Below are 14,494 nucleotides of genomic sequence, written 5' to 3' on the forward strand. Positions count from 1 at the left end.
CCCTTAAATCCTCTGGCAGAAATAAGTCCTGTTCAACACTCTATTCTTAGATTTTTGTCAGGCTTTTTTTTCCTTCTCATTTTTCTCATTAGACTGACATGTTTTTGTAGCCACAGGAGCCAATTTTGCTTCTAGTCACAGAAAGTAAATGCTTTTGCACGTGACCCCTGTGGACATGGAGGGCTGGAGCAGACAGTGCTGTCACTCACAGCTCCCACGAGGGGTTCCAGCACACTCTGGGGCTCGGGGTGCCCCCCTGGAGCCTGAGTGTGCTGATGGCATGCTGAGGGCCTTCTGCAAACTGCATTTGCTGTACAAAATAGGTGAGGGGTGGAAAAGAATATTGGATGTAAAAGAGAGCCAAAAAAACAACAGTAGAGAGATGCTAAAATGCTCACATCTCTGCTTCCAGCACAGTGACCTTCATTGTGGAGCTTCTATCTCAGAGCAGCTCATAAAAACAGGCTGGCAACTGCCACCCTGGTTGCCTTTAAAATGTCACTGGTTTAACATCAAATCAAGAGGTATAATTGCCTTCTCCCCACCCCCCATAATTCCAGTCCTGATCGTGCCCAAAACAATCCCTGGTTTGGGCCTGATCAAACATGAACACCATATTTGTGTTTCTGGAAGGAGATTGCAAAAGGTCACGAAGGTCACTGCAGGTTCAAAGGGCTGGATTGTTTTCAGTATACATTGTGAATTTCCTATTTCCCATCTCCAAGCAGGGACTGCACTGCCTTGAAGTTATTCCAGGATGCAGGTGATAGTCAGAAGTCTAACACAGTATCTGAGAAAGAACTGATTGGTGTCATATGAGGAAACTCAGGGTTAAAACTGGCAGACTGTGCTACCTCTTTGGTTTATTTATCCTTACTCTGGACAAGTGACATTTCCACCACAAAACTCTATTTAACTTTCCATGAAGCTGATTAGGGTAGAAAGCATGTTTCTGCATTCTGGCCAGGCTCACTTTATGCAGCCAATGCATTTTTAATTAACTTTAGTTTCTACTTTTGCTTTCTTATCTGACATTCTTTGTTAAATGATCTAACAGGATGAGACACTCATGCAGAAACATATGGAAAGAGAGGACAGCATCTTCATAGCAGTGCAACAAAATCTCACCTTCTACTACACCATGCTTACAACAAAACCTAAGACAGTCAGAAAGGCAGGTTATTCCACACTGTAAAACATACCTGCAATTTATAGCATACAGCCTGTTTTCATAACAGACATGATGCTGGCTGCCCAACAGACAGGAGTATAAGATGGCATGAGAAGAAAACATACAAAAATTGTCATCTGTCAGGTCCATCAGCACGTGGGGCTGGCATTTGGCAGCTCAACCTGCAGCAGATGGGAGCTGCTCCTCCTCCACTGCTCAGTGCAACCCCTGCATGTGAAAGGGATTGAGCAAATTTATTGGGAAGAGCTTGAATGAGGTGGATCACCCAGAGGCAGAGGGAGGAGTAAAAGCCAACTCAGCTCAGTCGTGGGAATTAGAAAAAAAAAAAATACTCTGCTTTGCAGAAGTATGCTAAGTGCAGGGTAGCAGCCAAAATTCCACATTGCCAGGAGAAGCTCTGACTCCAAGGTGTCCCAGCAGTGCCCAGCAGGATGTTGGTGAATTTTTCTGACTCTGAAATGTCTCTACCTACACACTGTGGTTACTTCCTGGGAGTAAAATCATACCAAGATCTTTAGAAATGATACTAGATCACTATATCTAAGTCCAAGAGAGAACACCTCTGAGTTTGGCAATACCTTGTATTTCCCACTGTGCTCACAGATGTTCACAACATCTCCCACATAGAAAACCAACATATATTTGATCTCAGAGAACTCCCAGCACCTCATAAGGAAAGAAATCCATGTAAGCAACCAACAGATCTGCAGCAAACTCTTAAACACTTAGACATCTCAGCTCTGCAAGTGTTTTTGTGACCTGCAATATTAATGCCTCAGCAACCTCCAAATGTAAAGGGGGAGGAGATGTACCTGCTGGGCAATATTATAAAGAAAAATATATTTTCTCCCATGTGTAAAACCAGGGGGTTTGCTTTGCTTTTTTAAAAAGCTAAGATTGTTTTGTCTTGTTTTGTCTTTCCTGTACATTATTTGCATTGCCAGGAGCACATCATGCTGGGCTCTCCACTAGTAGGAAGCTAGAAAATCTAAAGGATGAGAAATTCAAGTCACATCTATCCAGTTCTTTGAGAGAGATTCAATGAGAGACTGGAGAATTAGTATAATTACTGCTACATCACAGATACTAAGCAAATAAAGCCTGATTAGTAGAGGTGGGGAAGTGAGTTTTATTTGCTTAGGATACATGATTTATTTTCCTTTCCTTTTTTTTTTTTTTTTTTTAATAATAAATACTTGATAAACAGTTGGAAGGAAAACAGTTACCATTAGAAAGTCATCTCTTGCATCCCTCTGGTCAAGCTGAAGCTAAAGGTGGTAGAAAAGCTTTAGTTTAAGTGTGGTTGAATTAGGTTTCCTGATGTGGCTGCCAGGTAGCTCAGAAATGAGCCCCTGTGGGTGAGAGGAATCTGCTCCTGCAGAAGGCAGGGAGCAAGCTGAGTCAGCAGGGCCTGCAGCATCCTCTGCAGCGTGATAGCCTCTGATTCCTGGCCTCACCAGGTACAGGGGCAATGCTCCTGTGCTCACCTGAGGGCCTTTCACCAGCACCAATTGTTATAAATCTCTTTAACACACAATGCATTCTATTTTATGTAGGTCTCTATATGGATACGTGGTATTCAGAGTTGTTGTGCTGTAAGTGATTTATAAGATTTTCTATATTAAATACCTTTGTAAATGGCACTTATGTGAGAACAGAAGGGGATGCTCCAAATGGATGTGGGTTACTGCAGCTGGCAGTTTGGGGGTTGAGTCCATAGCACATCAATGTGCCATGTTTTGGAGTCATGGGTGAGTGAGACAGCAGGATAAAAGGTGTTGACAGTAGGAATCTGGTGAGCTGGTAAAGCCAAAACCATGACCTTTGTTAAATCAGTGTAATCAGGAATTGTACAGAAATCCCATCTTTCCAATGCATACTAGAGCACAAAAGATGAGAGTGCAAGGAAAAGTTCAAGTGAAACAATAATCCTATAGTACACATAAAACACATACAACATGGGAAATCACACTGGGTGCAAATATGTGGACTGATGCACAGAAAAACTTCCAGGTATTCAATTAATTTTCCTTTACAGATTAGGAATACATTTACATTTTTTAAGGAACTGTCTGCAGCTGTTCTCTGCCTAAACCACAAAAACCTATCCACTTAATAAAAGAATGCAACACAACTCATTGAAGCCAACAGTCTCAAAAAGCATCCATTAATTTTGGATGCTTCTGGTTTCAGATGTCTCTCTTAATGAGCTTGAATGTAAACACACTCTTAATAATTCTGCCAGAACTGAGCTAATAAGTCAGTGTCTTCGTTTATCAAGTGAAACACCTGACCTCATGCTGTATGGATGAATCAGATGCTCTGACTTAATCATTTATATTACCCTTTTTTTTTTTTAATATGAAAAAGAAGGAAAATTTGGCCCCAGCTCCCTGTTCTGTCCTCGTTCTTCTCAGCAGCTGTGGCTGGAGCAGCCTGGCTGAGAGGGGCTCCCTGCACACCCCCACCCCAGCCTGCATTTGTGGGAAGGAGAAGGGAACAGGACAGGAGGAGAGCTTGCAATAAACCTTCCACTGATCATGTAGCTCCTCAGCCTGTGGTGATCCAAGCCCTTAGCCACTGCTTCAGGGGGACTGTGGGAGCCCATGGCTCCTCAGGGAGAGCTGCAATGACTCTGTGCTCCAGGCAGGATCAGTTGCTGCTGGTGTGTCCTCAGGGCTCGCTGTGGTTACAGAGCTGCACGGCTGGTGGGTGTGGGAGTGACACTGGGGAGCTTTGGAATGGCCTGTTGGCACATCACCTGCTGGCACAGCAGTATTTTCTGGTAGGAAGGACTCAGACTGAAGAAAAATCCATGCAGAAAATGGAACTGCTTATCCCCAAGATGACAGGAACTGGCCAGTGGGGCTCTATCAGGCATTCAGTTATGAGAGGCTGGGTTCAGAGCTCCAGCCATTGACCTGGGAAACTGAGGTGTGAGGGATGCCTTCAGCTTCTGGCTGGCAAGGTTGGAACACACTCCTGGCCAGGATAAATTTCCTTATGGGTAATTCTCCTGCAGCCCGTGGCCCTAAAGGAATTTTTTTCCAAAGAAGAAAGAGTTGCATAGCCCCAAAGGATCAAAAACGTCCAGGAAGAGGAACCTCTCCCCATTCTCCAAAGAGTTTGTGGCACTAAAAGACTCGAGGAGATACTGCCATAAAAAAAGGAATGAATGTGGAAACTAAAAGGCAGATCATTCTTGATTCCACATCCTTCATGTGCAGACTCTGATGTTTTTTGTCAGTGTTCTCATGGAAATGAAATTGAAAATAATTGTTTCTCACCTCCCTTATCTGAAGATCTGCACTGGTTAACTTCTGACAGGTCATCCTTTTGTACAGATTCTAGTAAGAAACACCAAAACCTAACCTCAGCAGCTCATTTGGTAGGTGTGGATTAGAAGCTGTGCATTACAGAGTGGTAATTAATAATTTTCATCAGACAGGAGTTTCTTTGGTGTGAAAAGGGTGGGCAGAAAACACTGGCTGTAGACAAAGCCCAATACTCAGAAGAGATATTTAACATATGGGAAGATGGATGCAAGGAAAATAGCAATGACCACTGCAGAAATACACAAGACCCAGTAATTAATCTACAAGAGCATCCTGGAAGAGTCTGAGACAAAATGTCTTCATTAAATGAATCATTAGAGGTGAGAAAATGTTTTAACAAAGAGTTTCATGGACAAATGGTTATATTTTCAGACTTTTAGAAAAAAACTGTCACACACACTTGCTCAAAGTGGCTGCTGTTAGGGGTGAGCACGTGTCTGACTGCAGGCGCTCCTCCCGCAGGGATAACACGGAGATTCCAAAACTCAAACGCACAAACACGTCTCTCCCTTCCTGGTCTCTTCTCTGGGTGAGAGTCCTGGTGCTTGGATGTGACCTTGCTCTGCCTTAGACCCTCTACACAGTGCCAAACTTCGTGCAGAATGCTTCTTCCTCAGGCTGCACCTCAGTCATGTGCAGCTCACTGCAGCCATCCCAGCGTGGGGGCCAGGAAGGGAATTCCAGGTGAATTCCGGGTGGATTGGGCAGGACAGGCTCCACAGATGCTGGGAATTCATTTGGTTTCTGGGACTCAGGCACTGTGGGTGACATTTGTGAGGCTTTGCAGGGCAGTGGTCCCAGGGCTGGGGGTCTGCAGCTCCAGGAAGGTCCTGCCCAGCCCAGGAGCCAGAGCCTGCTCAGAGCCTCACCTGCCTGCAGTGCATTGCAGCCACGGGGGGAAGATAAAGGTTTCATGAGCAGAAAGGTATTTGAAACAAACAGTTACAACTTCATAAAAATTCTAGAATTCGGATGTTTACAGATGCTTAAATGTTAAGGCTTTCACTTCACTAATCTGAGATTAATCCACCATGTAAAAACTGACATTTGTTTAAATAAATTGACCACACTGCTAGTTAGAGGTTTCCATTGTTCAGAAGGTCTACCTTATTTTGATCTTTTTTAGGAGATAATCCTCATAATCCTGTGGAAAGTTGACCACAATATGTGTTCTCTCTGAGGGCTCTTTGCATTCAGCTGTGATCCTGCCACCACTCACTAGTTTTGGCTACTGTGGAGTTCAGGTTTTCAGGGGAAAGCTGGGAAGAGCTTATGAAGATGTTAACTGGGGTGATGCTCAGAATGGATTCAGCCACAATACTGATTATTACTAATTGCTAATACAATGTTAGCAGATGAGCACCGAGGACAAATCTAAGCCCTGACTGAGTTTTCTATCCCAGCAAAAGCAGTGTTTTCCTTAGAGCTGGGTGTGCATTTGCAGTCCATTCCATGCTCCCAAGTTAAACCAGTGTGTGTGGAAGCTCAGCCTGTTTCCCAGTTATTATTCAGTGTATGAAAGCCCCACGTGTGACACTTTCTCTATTTTTATTGCATCTTCCCCAGCAGTGCAGCCTCTCTGGGCTGTGTTTACACCTCAGAAGGAGTGTATTTGAAAGTCCAACTCCATGGCCTTGTTTTGGGGATTAGAAAAGCCAAGTCATATAGGCAGGACTGGTTGGCTGATTAGACTTTGGTGAAGTTCATGGCAGTGAGTCATGTGGTTATTGAAAACTCTGATAAAAACAAGCAATGTTTTTTTGCATTAGGAAGCTCTTCTGTCTGTAGGTTCTCTGTCAACATGATACCATCAAGTCAAAAGCAGGTCTGTGGAAAGCAGAGGCCTGAAATTGGCAATTATGGCTAAAAAGGACACAGGCAGTGAGGCCAGGGTGGCCTCCCCAGCACTGCTGTCATGAGACCTCCAAAATATCTCACCTTTTCAGGGTTAAATTAATGACCAGAGATGACTAAAAAAGCAGGCAGGCTTCTCCTCTAATGTGGCTACTGTAAAGGTTTATGTTTTTAAGACACTGTCATATGTACTTTGTTTTTCCTCCAAGATCCTTTCTGATGTTTTGGTGTACTTGGACCAACCTGTACATCCAGCCACAGCTGCTGGCAGTTGTGGCACTTATCTTTTCCTGAGAAATAGCTGATAACTTTCCAGACTCCTTGGCTAATGGTAGACTTTAAGCTAAGACTCAAATGTTCATCTGATTGCATTTGGACTTGGGGCTTGCTCAGGTAGAAAAAACAAGTTGCACTTTTGACAGAGACCTGCTTCCAAAACCACTGAGCAAGCTACAGCTTTCTATGCTATTGAGCTGTATTGCACTGAGCATTTGACACACTATTCCACACACTCTGAAAACAACCTTTGTAGATTATGAAATGTAAATACCATTGCATGAATTTCTATAGATACATGAGTAGAAATTAGAGGCTGTGGAAAATGTCTTATTTACAAAGTTAAATTTGTTGCAAAACCTAATGATTCACCTTTTAGTTTACAAATATATTAGCCTACAATTTTTAAAAATTCTCCAAAGTTATTGATAGGCTTTAGTATAACCCTGATAATACATGGGGGCATTTTACACAAGTGAATGTTTTGGCTGTGGTGAATCCACTATTAATTACAGAAATGGTCTGCTTACAAATCCAGGATAGCAACTGTCCTAGAGCTATCCTTTATTAGCTCTCTGCCTCCATTCTGTGCAGCTGTACTTTGCCATTGCACTCAAAATAAACAGGAGTATGCTGCAGTACAAGTTAATGAATAAATGACGAATTACTAAAACTGTCTGACCAAATGATTCAATCTCTTCATCATGAATCAGAAATTCTACTTATGTTTCTTCATCATCTGCATTTGCTTGTGTATGCTCCCTCAAAGCATGCTCTTTAGTTATCACTGTTATTACACACTTTAATGGTTGGTTAGATTTGTCAGATTTCTACAAATTTAATGACATGCCAAGCAGAGAAAGCACATGAAACACAGAGCTGTTTCTACTGAAGAATTATTTTTTTCCCCATTTGATTTGTGCTGGTGTTTAGAGACAGAGGAATAGAGGAAGGTGTTCCTGACACCACATGCCCATGCTATCAAACTGAACACCAAGTTCCTGTCTTGGACTTGGTTTTGGTTTTATCCCTGTCTTTGGACTGGAGGTTTTGTGAGTTGAGTTTAACAATCTCTGTGAAGAGACTACACCTTATCTCCAGGACAAAGAGCCACATAAACCTTTGGTTGGGTTAAACAGCAGTGGTGGGGATCCATTCTTTGATTAGGACCCTATGGAAATACCAGCCTGGAGCAGCAGGGAGAGTCTGTTATTTTCCCCCAGCTGCTCATTGTCATCAGTCACCTCTCATGGCTGATTGTCTGCAATGCTCTGGCAGGTGTCTGATGGGCACTGCAGCATTTGTGTTTGAAAAACTTGCCTCACTTGTGCCCATAATGAATTATTTCTAGAACTTTGGTTGATGCTTTTCTCCTCAACCCAAGAAGTAAATTTTTCCTCCATTCCTGTAACAAACCCTGAGTATATTTTACATAAATGTTATTACTGACCTTTGTTCTCATTGGGAACTGCTGGAACCTCCTGCTGATGGAACTGAATGGCTCCTTTCCCCATCCATCTTAGCAGGAAATGCCTTTCAGGGCTCCAGACATTGGCTAACTCCCACCAGGGCCTCCTTCCAGCTCAGGATGAGTCAGGAATGCACAGGGATGCACGTGTGGAGCTGCAGCCCCTGCCTGCAGCAGTGAGGGCCAGCACAGCCCCTGGACCTGAGCAGGTGGGACACAGCAGGTGGGGGCAGACAGATTTAGGTCATTTCTTCCAAGCTGTTATACCATATTTGTGTGGTTTTAAGCAGTGGTTTTGATTGTCTGGGATCCCCCACAGCAGACAGCTAACAATCTCCATCCTCAGGGAACAGGAAGGGAAAAGCCTCTGTGATGGAGAAGGAGAACTTCAAAGGCTTCATTTCAACTCCTTCATCTTACACTCCTTTTCACCCAGCACTATCTAATCACAGCATACCTGAACCAGTTCTGCCTCAGGGTCACCATCTCCTCTGTTCTTTGACCCTCTGCAGATGAGAGCCTCTGCACCCTTCCTGGGGATGGACACTGCTGGCTGGTGCTGCTGAGGAATGGACCTTGGCATCTCACACTGGCTCCCTTTCCCCTGGTCATCAGCTGAGTGCATTTTTATACCTTATTGAAATGCACAGAAATGCACTGTCCAATTTGACAAAACTCCCAACTAATTACAAAGTACTTTTTGCAATTTCCTATGTAATATCCTTTTGAAAGTTGCCCTGTTTTCTTTCTCTTTGAATGCGTATTCAGAGCAGGCAGATTTGTAGGCACACAATAAGAAGTTGATTTTGAAAAGAGGTAAATAAATTGCACTGGCTGGAAAAGGGTTTCTTGCTGCCCTTTTATTATGATGTGCACAGAACTTGCTACAAATTCTTTACTTTGCATTTCTATCACAAAGATAAATGAAATTGTCAATCCTGTTCACATTTCCTTTTGATGGCTATATAAAAGTAATAGTCAGGGTGCCAAAAAAAGCTTGCATTAATTCTTCTATTTATTAAGGTGAAAGGAGGACTATTTTGCAAACAAAGAAGAATAAACAAACTGTGGTGAATGTCCCCTCTTTTTCTAGAGAACATACCTTCTTTATTCCTAACTTTAGAATGACTTTGAGCAGTTTTAAAATAGATAAAAAACTTCTTGATTTCAGATTTCTGTAGCTCCATCTCAGCATTCACCACTGCAACACTACACAGGATAAGTGAAATGTTGTATGGCAATGTTGAAATTTAATCCAGGGAATAAGACCACACTTTAAAAACAGGAAAAAAAAAAAGAGAAATTCTTGTACTTGTTCCACAGAGATATCTGATATTAAGTAAAATAAAATCAAACAAAAATGAAACAAAAAAACACCCCACTCTGCTTTTTATATGTGATAGATATAGATATCAACATCATTCCTTCAAAACCATCTTGGGAAAAGAAGCCCTCATAAATCACATTTATTAGGAGAAGTCTGGAGCAGAATCAGCCCTGTGTGCTGCCATGGAGATGACCCAGGGTCTGTCCCAGCTCCCCCTCCCCTGGCAGCACCCCAGGGACAGCAGGAGCTGCTCCAGGGACAGTGAGGTGGCACAGAGCACCGGGTTTGTCCCCACTGTGCTGCCACACTCTGAGCACCTGGGCATGGGGATGGGTGGGAGCAAGAGCAGGAGGATGGGCAGGGCACAAAGCCCCTGGGGAGGCAGCAGAAAGCTGCACAGCACAGGAAGGTCATGGGGAAGTGACACGGGCACTGCCCTGGCATGGGACACCCTCTGAGATGGGCACCAGGGCAAGGAGAGCTGGGGCCCTCAGAGCAAGAGGAAGAACCAGATTATTCTTTCTCTGCAGATGGAGGTGAATCTGCCTGCAGAGAGGGTCAATTCTTAGGGTCTCAGAAATTTATATGAACTTTGGCCCTTTACTTTTTTGACAGCATTGCTTATTTTATTTTATTTTATTTTATTTTATTTTATTTTATTTTATTTTATTTTATTTTATTTTATTTTATTTTATTTTATTCTATTCTATTTTTATTCTAATTTTGTCTTATTTTCTTTTATTTTATTTTCTTGTATTTTATTGTATTTTATTTTATTCGATTTTTATTCTATTTTTATTTTTATTTTATTTTATTTTATTTTATTTTATTTTATTTTATTTTATTTTATTTTATTTTATTTTATTTTATTTTTTCTTATTTTTTCTTATTTTATTTTGTTTTATTTTATTTTATTTTATAACTTATTTTATTTTATTTATTTTCCCCCCATAGTTTTGTCATTACTTGCAGAGGAGTGGGATTTATTAGATTTTGAAAAAACAGCAAGCCCCAAGAGAAAAATGAATCTTCAGAGACTCTGATAATTAAGATGGGGAGATTTGAAAATCACAGCAACTTTAGCAGTATGCTTGTAACTTCCTGGCTGCCTGGGAAGTTTTTGAGCAGAGAGTTTGTGAATGTCCAGATGAGGAAGAAATCTCTTCCTCTGAAGGACAAGGTGAGGGCAACACTTCCCTGAACTCCATGAAACAGGATCAAGACACCAAAGTTGTCTTTGTCCTTCCTATGAGCTGCAAAAGGTCTCAGGACAATTAGTCCCATCATTTTATTCAGTGTGGAGTTTAAAACCCCTGACCTTTTACCACATCTATTTAGCTCTATATCCACAGCTCAGGAAAAAAATTAAAAATGAGATGGATATTCTGTGCTTGGCAGAGAAATGCAGTGCTAATTCATTTGCTGGCTACAACAGTCCAACTGTGTTTAGCTTTTCCTTCCTGCATTCACTTCTAAATCTGCCTCCTCTCTTCCACTGCTGCTAACCCACATTAGCATCTATATGTGTTCATGTGTCACTGTAAATCCTCAGAGTCATCTTTTACCACAGTTCTTATTAGGATAGAATATATAAGACTTTCTGCAGAGGTTGGAGTTCTCAGAATATGAAACTCTTGCTGGTGTAGAGGTGGTTCAGGCTGCTCTGAAGGTGCCCATAAAGGATTCATTGCCAGGCACTCAGAGGCCACAAAGCATGATACTGGCTGCTCCTGGTGCAGCTGTGTGTGATGTCAGTCACAGCCAAAGCCCCAAGCCATCTTTCTACTCCACTTTGAAGGAATCACTCTCTTTATCAGTGCAGGAAACAAGCAACTTGTCTGCTACAACACCCAGAAACCTCCCCTTCCATCCCCTCCCCTCCCTTAGCCACAATATGAACATCAGATATGGCAGAAAAATAACACTGTGTTTCCTGATGCAATTAATTTTACAATAGTTCAACTTTAACACCTTTGGACATAAGCACAACTGGGAAGAAAAATTAAAGCTCAGAGTCACAAAGCCATGAAAACAGCAGTAAACATCCAGCAAAAAAAAAATGTTTCCTTATCATCTGCAAGCAAAGGATTTAGCCACTGGGAGATGTTTTAAAACCAATTATTTTAAAACCTACATAAACACTATCTCTGATTCCATGGGAAAATCACATCCAGTTCCAAAGGCTTCAGGAAAACCAGGCAGAAAAGCTTGAGATCTTACTTGAAAACAAGAGGTCTCTGAAAGTGCAGCCTTCCCTAAGGAAGCCACAATTTAAATTTCAGGTTTCAGACAAAGCAGAAAGACAAAACCTCAGGACCAACCCCCACTTGTGTCAGACCCAGCTGGTATTGAAGATCAGCCCTAGGATCTCATTACAGCCTGCTGTGGCAGACGTGGTGCCACCCAGTGCCACCCATGTGCTGGGGACACTGCTCTGGCAGCACCCTGTGCAAGAGCCCTGCTGGGCTGACAGAGAAGATGGGCTCAATCAGATCAGCCTCTAATTCCTCCAAAGCAGAGACATCCCTCTGTTTGTTTGCCCAGCCCAGCATTAAAAGAAGTTTTCACTGTGGTGGAAATGTCAGTATGCAAGAACAGAGTCCCTGGAGCTTTCCCAGCTAGATTGCTTTTCCTCCCCCTCCCTTCACCCATGCTTTGCTTTTTTTTCCCTTTTCATTTTGGATTTTTTCCCCCATGACACCTAAAAATGATATAAATATTATAGGCTAGGTTCTGGTCTCCTGAAGTAATAATATTGGAGCAGCAAAGGTGTTTGTGTTTAAGAACACAGGACTTTCAGCAGCTGCTTGGCTGAATGTTCTTTGCTATGCAAAGCTCTGCAATATTTCCAGCAGTGCCTTATAATGTCAGCCCTTGGAGTATGATAAGGTATCTCTGTGGTTTCATATTGCATCAAGTGGAAATCCAGCATACAAATGACTTGCTTGGGAATATTCTACACAAAATTATTGAGATTTTTAAGCTGTTTCTGCCTTTACTGGGGGAGTGAAATAGATTATATGGTATTGAAGCTTTTTTTTGGGAAAGTTTTACTTTTTGAAAAGATCATTTAAGTGAGGAGTGTTATATTTATGGACTATCATATATTAGTGCTCCTGTACATTCCCCTCCACCACCCAGAAGAAAGGGCAGTACATCAGGACAGCAAAAATCAGGTCTGTTTGGTAATAATGCTATTTCCAGACCATGCAACTACCAACCCATGTGAGATTTTACTGGAATATCACTCTCTTGCCTGCAGAATGGTTCTGTACCTGATGTTCAATCATTATGTTCATTAGTGGGGAAAAATCCTTCAGGAGTATCATTCTTTCTAAAAAGCCATATGCAATTGTGTGGCTAAAAAGCAGAAATGTCTTTAATTATATCAACCATGCTTGCAAATTAAAGGCATAATAACCCATCTGCATCTGTGTAAATCGGGTATTAGGCCTGAAGTCAGGAGTCATTTGTGTACATCTATTCAAAAAAATAAAGGAGTAAAACACATGCACAAGCACAATGTTCAGAGTTTGTGATGGGTTGGAATGATATCAGAGGGTGTCAGAACAGTACATTAGTGATATCACACAAACAGAAAATCATGGGAGATGCTAGATGATGGCAGGAAAAAAGGGAAATTTACTTCCACATTTAGAGACTTTTCTCCACAAAAACAATGTGAATACTCTCACTCAGTCCCTCACTCTGCCAAATTTGCAGGACAAGGCTTAGGAGTATCTTAAAACTGGAGTACCAAGCTGGCATCCTTCCCTGAGTGTCAAAATATCTCAGGAGAGCTTCCAGTAGCAGGCATCAATATGTTCATTTAACTTTCTCCTCCAGATCAGCCTTCAGATTCTGGCAGGGAGCTACACTCCCTCATTTTAGGTGTAAAATTAAAATTTACACTAAAAGAGTTTAGACATCTATAAGGGACATCTGGAAGTCTTTCCCCAAACACTGAATAAGCAAAGGCTCCAGGACTGGCTCCTTTGTTTGTGTGTCTTTGGTTAAAATACACAACAGCATCAGTGTCAAGCAAATGGATGTACTTGAAAGAGCTACAAGGAATTACAAAAGACTCTTGCTCTCTTTACATCAGCTCTGTGATGCTTCCTGCTCCCTCCTCTTGTTGAAGCTGCTGCTGTAAACAAACAAACAAATCCCAGAGCTGCACAGAGGGTGTTGGAAACATCACCAGCCAGGGCTGGGGAATAAACCCAGGCACTGGCACTGGAAAGGAGCACAGACGTGGTGAGGCTTTGTGAGACTGCTCTCTCCAGCCCTGGGACAGGGCAAGGCAGCAAGGACTGTCTGAGCAAAGCCAGCTGGTCTCAGGATGCTTCTCAGGACTGTTGTGGAACTGCTGCTAGGATTAGTAACTGGGCAGTAAAATCCTTGTAGTCCAACTGTGGAAAACAAAGAGGTCATAGGAGAAAATAAACTTCACAACTCAAAATGCATTCTACTGGGTCGTTTCCTGCTGCCCTGATTTATCTGAGCACTCAGGCCTTGGCTAATGTGAGAGCAGCTCTGTCTACAGCCAGGGCTGGTGCCAGTCCCAGCCATTCCAGCTTTATCTGCTCCCCTTTGGGAATTCCACTGGGAAGCTCCATTAAGGGCTTATGGTCCCAGTGCAGAAAATGCCCAGGGAGTAGAGAGTTCCCTCCAACACAGATTTAAACCCTGGCTCTGTGTGTGCTAGCAGTCAGGAACCTTGTCATGTTAGTGCAGTTTGTATTTTGTAGCGGTCATACCTTTAGCAGTAAAGTACATTTGGTTAATAGATCTGTGCCAAAGAGCACAGGAATACAAGCAATTCTTACAAAGAAAACTTCTCAAAATAGTGCTGCCTCTTCTGAGAGATGCAAAGGGGTATTACTGATTAAGGGTCACTGCTTCCTCCGCACTGGGACCATTTCTGTGCTTGGGGCTGGGCAGCCTGGGCTGGGGGAGAGAGTTTGGGCTGATGACAGAAATTAGGGGAGCACATTCAATAGTGACATGAGACCTGGAGGAGTTCATTTCTTGTCTCTGGG

Source organism: Haemorhous mexicanus, chromosome 12, assembly GCF_027477595.1.
Source record: "Haemorhous mexicanus isolate bHaeMex1 chromosome 12, bHaeMex1.pri, whole genome shotgun sequence".
Lineage (NCBI taxonomy): Eukaryota > Metazoa > Chordata > Aves > Passeriformes > Fringillidae > Haemorhous > Haemorhous mexicanus.